This window comes from Musca autumnalis, unplaced genomic scaffold, assembly GCF_047663935.1.
Source record: "Musca autumnalis isolate F117 unplaced genomic scaffold, ASM4766393v1 scaffold_2, whole genome shotgun sequence".
Taxonomy (NCBI): domain Eukaryota; kingdom Metazoa; phylum Arthropoda; class Insecta; order Diptera; family Muscidae; genus Musca; species Musca autumnalis.
In genome coordinates, this window is record NW_027411755.1 from 166,997,383 (window position 1) to 167,009,671 (window position 12,289).

Genomic DNA, 12,289 nt, shown 5'->3' on the forward strand with positions numbered 1-12,289 from the left:
AGCTATTCCAATGCATCCTATGTTATCTTCAAAAATGTTAACTGTATATGAATCATCAATTTCATGTAAGTCTTGCATGATTCCTCTAATCCAGATTGCGAGAGATTGTGCTTCCATAAACTTTAAAGTTATATCCACTAACTGACTTCCTATCAGACAAATCGGAGGACCAGTCAGCATCCGCATAGCCAACTATAGGTTCAGAGTCTTCTTTCTTGAATTGCAATTTCATTGACATTGTTCCTTTGTGATATTTTGCAAGTCTCTTCAAATGCTGCCAATGATTTTCTGACGGGTTTTGTTGAAAACTGCCAAGATAGCCAACTTGATAGCAGATATCAGGCCTTGTACATAACATTATGTACATTGGACTACCCAACAGCTCACGATATGGCAAATTTTGCTCTTGTTTTTCTTCAATCACTTGAAGTTGCAAACCTTTCTCCATAGGCGTTTTGACTGGGTTGCATTCATCTAACCCAAACTTTTTCTAATAATTTCTTTATGCTGCTTTCCTGAGATAGCGTGAGAATTTCGTTTGCAAGCACTATCTTCATTCCCAGAAAGTATTTTAGGGGACCACAATCGGACATCTCAAAGTTCTTTGCAAGACATAATTTTAAGTCGTTAATGCTATCTGACTTATTCCCACAAACAAGTACGTCATCTACGTACAAGACTAGATATATTACAATCCCTGAAATTTTATCGACTTTGACGTTAAGGCAATAATCGTGTTTTGATCGTATGAACCCCAGGGACATTATAAAATTATTAAGCTTATAGTACCAACATTTGGGTGCTTGCTTGAGACCATATAAGGATTGATTGATAATTTGCAGCACATACCATCTTTCTTTTTGATGCCTTCTGGAGTTCCATATATGTTCGTCTTCTTTTAAGCGGAATACCCATTTCGACTTCAACAGTTTTGTATTCGGTGAAATATTGACTACTTTCCAAACATGATTTTTCTTCATTGATAGCAATTCATCATCTACAGCCAATTGCCATTTCTCACTGTCATCTCTATTAAATATATCTCCAAATTCGGAAGGAACATTGTTACGGACAGTTTCAGCAGTTAAATAATCTAAAAGCTTGTAAGGCATTTTAGCGACTCTGTTACTTCTTCGTAACTCGCTTTGTTGTGTCATCATCATCGGTAGTTAATATATTTTCATCTTGCAAATCTTGTTCAACATTATCACCACCACGGATTCTACTGCTTTCATTTTGAGAATCATTGGTTTCAGTTTGAGAATCACTGCTTTCAGTTTGAGAACCACTGCTTTCAGTTTGAGAACAACTATTCCGATATTCGTTCAAATTAGACACAGCATTATACCCCGGTTACACTATTGAAGGTTAACCCACTGGGTTTAATAGATCCAGTGGGTTAATATTTGCTGGTTACACTTAGCTTTTCGAGGATATAAACTGTCAGCTGATGATTTTTTTTCGTATACATACAAAATAACTAATAAAGTCGTGTGTTACACTTTTACAATTTCTCGTATGAGATATCGTCCCCTCTTTGCTCATATTGGTATATTTTACACACAGGGATACAGTTTTGTATCATGGCATCAAGCGTACTTTTGTTACAAAAGTGTATAATGAAGAAAATAAATATTTTATGATTTTCAAATACATAACTTTAGATTTATTAACTCCATAAAATCTCATGCGACCAATAGTAAACGTGTAAAACACGACAAACTCTGTTGCAACTTTTGGTACTTTTTGAGTAGAGTTGGATTTTTTGCATAAATTATTTGATTTGACCAGATTAAGTAAATAAATCCTCATGAAGTGGGTTAACCCGGCAAAAAGCTGTAGTGTAACCGTGCTATTACTCTCTTCTTCCCCCTCTTGCTGGTGGATGGTTGATATTACTACTGTAGTTGTTTCTTGCTTAGCGCATTGGACCTCAAAAGGGTAGGAAGATTCATTACAATTTTCTTCGTTTCTAATATGCTGTTTATATTAGAGCATTTTGCGGGGTTAACCTTCATTATCAGGATTTGTTTGCCTAATCTCATCAAATTTATGAAGATTTATCACACAAATTTAAATCTTTTCATGACCGGATTTGTTTAAGATCCTGCACGAAATCTGGATACTAATACAATCCAACACTGTTTTTGTACTAAAAATGCAACTCATTTTCCATGGTACGAAAAGTTGCAACGTTGGTTTACATTTTATTTGTCAAAACAAAAAGCAACAATAATAATGAAAAAGAGGAAATTTGAGATGAATAGGAAGAGATGTAAATAATTTAATATTTATTTGAATAATAAAATAAATTAGCACTTTTATTTTTTCGCAGAAAAAGTCTAAAGCAAGAAGGAGACGTCGATATCAAATCACAAAAGCTAGGGGTTAAATTTTTGTCTACCAACAGCGAATGTCACGATCAACAACCAACAGAAATATGAGCACGACGTTGGTGTTCTGGCCACTAACTACCCTAAAATATTGAAACCAGTGGACCATATTCAGTAAACAACAAAATGTGGTGTTACCGTCGTGGGCATCTCCCCAACCAGGCACGTCAGAAATGGGAGCTTGATTCCGACCGCTAACTCCTTCAAGATTTTGGGTGTAACGTTTGACAGAATGTATAAGTGCTCCGCGCAAGCAACAGCTGTTTGCGAAGTAGGAAGAAGGTTGTCAAGTAGCTGGTCGGCCTATTGATATCTGCAATAGGCCGGTCTGTGGTGAGCAATGCAGCTCCAGTGTGGTACGCAAAAACTAGAGCAACGCTATGGAAGAATATTCAAACCTGCCAGAATGTCCATCTGAGGACTGCAACAGGGTGCCACAAGTGGCCCATCTTCATATGCAGACGAACATTTTACACGACAAGATACTGTCACGATGCAGTGGTCAGGATTCCCCTACCTGGGTACGTCAGGAGTGATCTTCAGGATCTGCAAAGATAGTTCCAAAGGTACAAGCGAGAACGTCAAGGCAAACACGAGTGTTTTTAGTCCAGTTATAACCCGAATGATGCCGCCACCTCATTTTATATTGGGCCCGAATTGATGGTACGACACACTGCATTTGCAGCTAACCGCACACACGTGTCTCCTTCTTTATGGCAGCAGACAGTCCAGGTTGCAAAATTTTTGAATCTGGATACAAAGGCAGAAGGCCAGATAACTGAATAAAATAATGTACTGTAATGTTATAATAAACTAATGAACATACAACAACCACTATTAGAATAATTCCACAAATTGCCTTTACGACCAAAGTAGTGCCTTTTTAAGATAATTTGGAATTGATTTAGCCATGTCCGTCTGTCTTACTGCTACGCACGAGTTGGTTCAAATTTTGAGTATCGTAATATTTTGTGCAAATTTAGTCAAAGTTGGAAGATATGTCATATCGGTCCACTTCTTCGAGAATCTCTCACACAAAATTTGTAAAGAGTGCAGTTTAAGGACTTGCAATACATACGGCCCTAGTTATAACGGTACAATTTTTTCGGAGGCAAGTTCATACTTCCTGAGAAAATGGCCTAAACCCAAAAAACACCTATACACAAGTATTGTGTTTACTTCTTTTCTTTAGGTCCGAGGCTGAAAGTATATCTCTGTCGGCACAGCTGACTGATACGTTCTTAATTGTTATATATATCTAGTATTTGACCATTTTAATTTACACAATACGGGCCACTTTTGTTGAAATGCCCTCATCATTACATTTAAAATCAAAAAAATGGAAAAATGCAAACGATTATCGCGACATCTCCGCTGCTTGACCACGTATGTCCTCCCACTTTGCATCATCGTCAGGCTTATAGGCAATAAAAACTTGACTATTTCCTCACAAAATTTTTTGCCCATTCCGACTCCTAAATATTATCAAAACCATCACAAAATATATAGGCTTCATCTGTGGGAACTCATCTCCACCCAAAAATTGCTATAGCGTAATTTTTGTAGCGTAATAAAAAGGTTTAGATGGACCTGCCAGAATGCCGACCTGCCATGAAACCAGTGGAACATAATTATGAGGAAACAAAGGGTGTACCGGTGCATCAGCACAACAGGATGTTGTCGATGCAGTATCTGATTGGGTGTTAACACGAGTGGTGTTATCCAGTTAAGATTATAATTGTACATTTTATTATGAACAAAAAAACATGCACAATTGCGCTAAAGTCGTTGAACAACTTTGCACGCTTTTAAACTACAATTTGAATCACACACAAATAAATGGTAAAATCAGTTTTTGAATAGGCCCGCCAAAATTTACAACGTGCCAACATAATAGTTGAATAGTTGGGACTTCAAATGCACCATGAAATATGCGAGCCACATTACTTCCAGTAAAATTATTTTCGGGATACATGTCAATGAGAGCTACAACATCTGATTCAATATCACCATCCGAGACATTTGATTCCTGTAAAAAAACATGACAACTGTAAAAAAATAGAGCCTATGTTTCAACTCACAATTTCAAATCTTTGGGATAATAATTACAGAAGTTGTTACGTATAATGGCCTTAAGCGGATCCGATGTATCATGAGAAAAATTTTCACTGCAACACGGAACATGGCTATTGTAGGCCACCGAAACATTGTAACTGTTTGGCGATAGGAATTAGGTATTTTTTTCTTACCTGGATTTCTCCTATTCCAAGGTGCCTTGGAACTAACCGTAATGGATAATCGTTTTGAATAGCCATTGAGGGAGAGAAAAGGCAGATATTTTGCGTCAGTTGTTTTGAGCTAATAAAACACAATCAATGCACTTGTACCCATTATAACGCCACTGTTCCAACCAATTATTGCTGCTATACCCAGAACTGAAATTTATATAATATGTATTGGCATATCTATTCTATTATATTTTCACTTACTTACGTTTACTTAGTAGCAGCTGCAATAGGTGAAAAACACGAATTTTATCTTTGGACAAGGAAAGTCGGACAATGGTGTATCACTAATGATGCCCTTGTCCACATCGATTATGCCGGTAGCCGTAAGACCCAAAAACCAAATTCTTATTTAAAACTTTACAGATCATCTCATAGCTGAGTCGGAAATTGTGACTCCATTGGGAAACACAATGGGCCTCATCAATACAGGGGTAACTTGGGGGTAACTTCCTTAACACTGCCATACGGATTGAGATCAAATGATCCAAAATTGCTCTTTCTTGAGTATTAATAACATTGTCCATATCAAATCCATATAACTCTTCATCTGTTTCCATAACTATGTATATCTTCGGAGGCACCATCATCATCTTCATCAGTGGGGACTTGAATCTAACAGAAAGGTTTTTTTGATCAAAATTAGCTGCCTGTGGTAATTTGGAAATACATATCGTCACCTGAAATGCCCAAAGACGTAACCCTCAGCTTCAGGAAACGGTGATTGATCTTCCTCCAGTTGGGCAGTCAGCGTTTTTCATTTATGGATCAGTCACTTCACGATGTTGCGTACGCAAGAAACTGGCGAAACGTTTATATTCTCCATTTCTATAAAAATTTAAATTATTAAATTTATGAATGTTTATTTGCTGTTTTGTATGTATACACAAACAAAAATCAGTTGTCATTTATGTCCTCATAAAGGCATATACAAAACGGTTAAGATTAACCCACTGGATCTTTAAATCCCACAGGGTTAACCTTCAATAGTATAAACGCCCTATAAATCCCACAAACGATAACCATTAGGGGCGTATCCTATCATGGCCATTTTCTTTTCTTTGGGGTCAAGCTTCTGTCTTTTCGATTTTTGCACCCACGCAAAAGCTTTGCATCCAAAAATTTGTACTTTCTGAAGATCCTCTTGTTTACCGAACCATAAATCAGCAGGTGTTGAACCACTTTCAATTGCTTTTGTTGGACATCTATTTATTATATACACTGCAGATAAAGCCGCTTCGTTCCATAGCTCTTTGGGTGCACTTGATTCAATTAACATTGGTAGCACTTTGTCAGCAACAGTTCTATTAAACCGTTCAGAAACCCCGTTTTGTTGAGGTGTATAAGAGACGTTTGTCTCCACTTGTATTCCTTTCTCCTTGTACCATTGCCTTTGTTCATTTGACAGATATTCGCTGCCCTGGTCAGTAGTTAAACTGAATATCTTTGACCCAGGAAACATTGCAGTTACCATTGCTTCATATTCTTTAAATTTTTTAAAAACTTGTGATTTCGGCTTAATACAGTATATAACCGCAAAATGGGTGTAATCATCAATAAATTATACAAAGTACTTGCATCCATCCCACGAACCAGGGGATATCGGTCCACACACATCTGAATGTATCCTTTCAAGGATTCTTGTTGCTCGTGGTCTAGTGCCTATAAATGGATCCCTTGATTGCTTCGCCTCCGCACAGACATCACAGAAACTTTTTTCTTTTTTGCCGTATGTTGCCACTTATCTTACCCAATCGTGTCAGACTTTCAAGTCCCGAATTAACAATGTGTCCTAGCCGTTTGTGTCACAATTCAGTTTCATTTTTATTAGCTGACAAAGCCGAAAGATTCTTTTTCCTTAATTTTTGTTCCAAATTGCCATGAAGGAAGGCAGTAGCAATTCGTTGAGTACCCTTTAAAATCGATGCAATATTTCCGTCAAATTTCACCGCCAATCCTGATTCCGCGAGTTTACGCACTGACATCAAATTGTCTCTAATTTCTGGAGTATAAAAAAATATCTTTGATCTAAACATCAACTCCTTTATTTGTAGTGGCATTTATATATACAATTTGATTTGTAAGTATTGATTCTTTATCTAGTGCCTATAAATGGATCCCTTGATTGCTTCGCCTCCGCACAGACATCACAGAAACTTTGTTTTTTTGGCCGTATGTTGCCACTTATCTTACCCAATCGTTTCAGACTTTCAAGTCCCGAAATAACAATGTGTCCTAGCCGTTTGTGTCACAATTCAGTTTCATTTTTATTAGCTGACAAAGCCGAAAGATTCTTTTTCCTTAATTTTTGTTCATACAAATTGCCATGAAGGAAGGCAGTAGCAATTCGTTGAGTACCCTTTACAATCGATGCAATATTTCCGTCAAATTTCACAGCCAATCCTGATTCCGCGAGTTTACGCACTGACATAAAATTTTCTCTAATTTCTGGAGTATATAAAACATCTTTGATATAAACATCAAATCCTTTATATGTAGTGGTATTTATATATCCAATTTGATTTGTAAGTATTGATTCGTTATCTTTGGCAGCATTGATTTCTACGCTGTTCGGCAATAACTTCATCGAAGTGAAATGCGATAACCATGGGATCACTTGCTCCAGAATCTAATTTAAAAACAATTTCACCAGAATTTTTAGCGCATTGAATCTGTTTCGTTTTTACCATGAATGATACTGCTTTTGTTTAGCAGTGCAAGCTTCAGAACTGCGACAGTCTTTTGCCAGATGACCAAATTTAAGTCACTTGAAACACTTTCCCTTGAACTTTTTCTTTTTAACGAATTTCCTAGTTGAAAAAGCCGTCTTATCATCCGCAACTCCATCGCTCCGATCCATTAATTTTGTCTCTTCTGCTATTAGACGTTCTTTGACCAAATTCATATCTACATACTTTTCCGCCGTCCATGTTTTGCAATGCAGTTACAAGCGGATCGTATTTCTCTGGAAGTGTTAGAAACAGTTGGGCCAAGACATCGGAGTCTTCCATTGTAGCCCCAGGCAGTTTTAATTGCCTTACCAGATTCTCAAAGTTAGAAAATGAGTCACAATGTTGTCACAATCGTCCATTCGCAGTTTGGCTAATTTCTTCCTCAAGAGCAACTGATTAACTACCGATTTCTTCTTCAAACTGAAAGCAGTGATTTCTCTCCTTTAAATTGAGGAATTCCATGTGTTTCCTTTGCATCGCCCATAACCTCTTGTAATTGAAAACACACACACGGATTTATGAAGGAAATATTTTTTAAGCAAAGGAAAAATAGGTTTTATTCGAAGTATGGTTTTTTCAGAATTACATGTTTCTCAAATACATAATTATATACACATATCTAAATGCATACTTCGATGTGTATAGGCCTTCTTCGATTGTGTACAATCGTTGTTGATTGTAACTTGTATTACAACAACTATGCACACGGTGCTCTTGAATCAAATTTAAATGGAAGGTGCTTACACCTGGAAAGTTTTTGCGGATTCTGAAACTACAATGTTCATAGATGAGAAAAATCAAAAAACAAAACAAAAAATCGCCGGAGTGCTTTTTAAATAAATCGCGATACAAGTTGACATTTTTAGGGGTTGTTTAGGTTTTTGCGATTTTGCTTGGAAACCGCAAGTCCTATCAAAATGGCAATAAAGAAAATGTTGTAGCTATCAAAATTCTCTACATTAGGTGTGCCTGGTTACCCTAAAATTTGTAACAATTGTTGCTGGAAGTCGTCTGTTAACACAAAAAACCAGCAAAAGAGAGCGATTCGAGAGAGACATTTTGAAAGTTCTTTCACTGAGAGTTTACAAATTCTTACTGGACAAATTTCTTCTAGCAAGAACTTTTAACTCTTCTTCTTCCTGAAAACAATCAATCAGCCGTTTTTAGTTTATTGTTGATTTATGTTTGTGAAAATTAAAATCAATTTTATTATGGAAATAACGTAGTCAAATTGTATTGTTTTATGGAGAACAAATTCGTAAAGTGGAAAAATACTTTTTTGTTTCATTTTCTTTTTTATTTGTAATAAAATACAACGTGTTTGCTTCCTTTGTTGGCGGACAAATTGTTGTTTTGGCAATTCAGCTGATTGCTTGCTGGTTTTTGCTGGGAAGGTGTCTGTTTACTTTTTACAATTTTCTAGCAAAAGAGAATAAAAACCCCTTACTCTCTGAGAAAGTTCTTGCTGGACAATTCTTGCTGGGAAAGTAACCAGACAGACTTATTATTGGCCTGAATGATATTTTCGTAGGTTTCACAACTTTTGAAATATAGAAGTTGAAATTGGGACAATTCAAATTCAAATCAATTCTGTATCGTATCCTTATAAAACAATGTCATGAATGCAGTTTCCCAACTTAAACTTATATATCTACAAAAGTGGTACAACATAGGAAAAATTGAATAAGTCAGTCTTGTAGAGAATTTTCACAGCTTTAAGATTTTTTCGGTCCCATGCCGATAAGACTTGCCGTATTCTAGAAAAATCAGTCAGTCCACACTGAGTTATGAAAAATGCACTCCGTTTGATAAATTTTAGAAGCGTACGTTTAGTACGAACGGTTAGTGTGACTGGCAAGCATTTTTACAAAAACACGCTGTAAGTCAAAGCATATGGAAATCGTGTTTCAGACCCATTCAGCCGCGTAGAGATGCGGCAACTCTACACGGCTGAATGAGTGCTGAAACACGATTTTCGTATGCTTTGACTAACGTAATGAACTAAGCCAGAAATCCTCTTATGTGACGAGGCCTTTAGAATTTTAGACACTCTTTGGAAGAAAACTGCGACACATTTTCTAGGGGTCAACAAATTGGCTTGCTTATAGGGATCTTTAAGCGAGTGCTTCTAAAATGAATCGAAGGAAGTGCATTGTTCATGACTCCGTGTGGACTGCATTTGAGGATGTATTGAAACTCTACATTGCACTACTTCCAAACTTTTTTGCTGGGTTCCTATGAATTCACTTATGAATTTTGCAAGAGAGCGCGTTTCTAGGATGCACTCTATTTTGCTTCCACAGCACATAGCTAGGATGCACTCCATTTTCGATCCAAATCACGGCTTTTAATGCAGTGCTTTGGATTGAATTTAAAAGCATTCTTTGGATTGTGTTTTAATCAGTATAAAGAAGCAATAAAAATGCAAGCCATTGCGAAATATCCCAGAATAAATAAAATGCATTTATTATTTATGTAAATCAAGAATACAAAGAACTTTTATATAAACACGAATTAAAAAAAGTTTCCATTAAATTCAATTGCAATTGAGCTTATGGCCAAGGTACATAAGCTGCCTCGCCTGCTTGGCTTGCCCGCTTCCGATAAAAGCATAAAAAAAGAAAAGGGCAACCCAGTTTGACATTTTCTCGGCCTTCTTTATTCTTTTATTTTTATTATGTCAGAAATGAAGCAGGAAAGCAAGGCAAGCAGGCGAGGCAGTTTATGTACCCAGGCCTTTATTTTGTAAAATAACTTATTTTGTAATTTGTGATGATGGTTTTATTTCTAAGATATCAAATCCCAACAAAAAGCGGTGCATCCATGGAGTAGGAGGCAGGGCTTCGGAGTCGAGCCATTTTTGGTCAGACTCCGACTCCGACTCCAGTCCATTTTTTTTCTCGACTCCGACTCAAACTCCGGAGTCGACTCCGAAAATAGATCAAATAGAATTCACAACTTAAATTACAGTCATCTCACTTTGAACTTTCGAGATACATTACATTGGGAGGATACCAATTTTTTCTCGTTGACAATACGGAATACAAAGTAACAAGTACTTCAGCATACTTCACACTTCAGAACATGTAGCAAAATCCTTCAAAAGACCGAATATGTCGTTTAAAAAATAGCTGGAACATCGTCTTTAAGAAGATTCTAACTTTTCTCATACAAATTCAGCAAGAAGTCTAGTAGGTCTTTCGTATGATTTCCCTTAAAGTACTATAAGGTCTTTCTTAGAAGTCCAACAGGTTCTTTTACAGCAGACATAAATGACTTCTAATAAAAAACAACAAGAGAAGACCAGTGAGTCTTCTATAAAATGGCCTGTAAATCTTCTAAAAGATCTTCCCTAAGTATTGTTACGGAATTAGATTTAACTAATCTCCGTGTAGACGTTGTTTTATTCCCCGATACGATTTGTACCAAATAAAACAGGGTTCGTTTTAGATTACGTTTCTACAATGCTTTATTTACTTTATTACACTTATTCAGAACCGACTTTAATTACAAAGCACACAGCAAGTCTCTATTTAGCACGCAGCTCTTATTTAACCGATCTGTTCAGTTCAACGCTTAAAACACAACTAACTCGTCATTGCCAGTTCCCCTGTATTTATATCCCAAAGTCTCCCTGTTCGAGAGTCCTCTAGAAAATGTCTGGCAACTCCTCGAATATGTACAACGAACACACAGACGCACATTCGCACTAAGCGAACAACCAGACTCACATACATGGGGGATGATCAATGACGTAATTACAACAACAAATAAATGCAAGAAAAGAAGTAACAAACTAAACGATAATTACATGATTTTGGCAAAACAAACAAAAGAACATTAACAAAAGGTAATGTAACGACTAGAATGATGAAGAGAGTTCTACATGGTAGTTGTTGTTGCTTAAATAAAATAACTGCGTAATAAAACGTTACGTTACAATTCAAATTTTTAAATTAACGGAAATTAAACTAAATTAACTTAAACCTATCAGTTACATTCGTAACAGTATATTTGGAACATGCAAACATTATTCCAATCAATTGACCCAAAAATGTTTCCGATATGGATTTTGTAGTCAAAATAGAGATTAAGAGTTTTTTTAAATTATGATCATTTAAAAAATTTAAATTGATTTGACAAATTTTGATAAATGTAGAACAGATTGTTGTCCGGAGTCGGAGTCGAGATCTTTTTCACGACTCCGGCTCCGACTCCGACTCCAGCAAAATTTGCTAGACTCCGACTCCAGACTCCGACTCCAACTCCGACTCCGAAGCCCTGGTAGGAGGAACATTATGTGTACGGCCACCCGTTAATTTATGACATGGAAAGATTTTTTTTGTAGCAGTGGATAATCAAATAATTTTCGTAAACAACCTTCGATTGTTATATTAAATCTTATTCGCCAAACTTCTTGTTAGTCAAATCAGCTGACTTCTTGCAAGTTTTTGCAAATTGTTGTTCGATAACATTCTGCAAATTTTTAGCTTCGGGAGAGTAAAATTAGTGGAGAAAAATTACTGAGTACTTAAAAGAACTTTTTACTTGCCAAGTTATCGTACAGACCTATATTAAAGTTCTTACTATTCTCTTTTAATACCCTAGACAGTCGGCAGCGATAATTTGCATTATGATCTCGTTTTAGCCTGAGAGACGACAGTTTCTGCATTTATGAAACATCTGATTGATGTTTTGTTGTTGTTTGCACTGTATTTTTTTGTTTTCCTTAGCTTTGTTCCGTTACTTTGTTTTATCAAAATAGTCTGGCTTAATCCCATTGTTGTTGTTTTAATATTTTAAAACAACTATTTTATTAGTGGAAAAGATTTGGCATTGTTCGCCAAGGGGTAAAAAAACGCCACAATGCTTCAAATTG

The 12,289-nt window shown here is 36.3% G+C and overlaps 1 long non-coding RNA gene across 1 annotated transcript; it reads right to left on the reverse strand.

Annotated features, from left to right (window-relative positions):
- Positions 1-4,119: 4,119 nt before the first annotated feature.
- LOC141393167 (uncharacterized) lies at positions 4,120-5,548 on the reverse strand. The gene is made up of 4 exons (XR_012410017.1): positions 5,359-5,548; positions 4,887-5,293; positions 4,643-4,828; positions 4,120-4,422 (listed from the first exon to the last, which is right to left on the reverse strand). It is a non-coding gene; the product is annotated as an uncharacterized lncRNA (long non-coding RNA).
- Between the last annotated feature and the right edge of the window lie 6,741 nt (positions 5,549-12,289).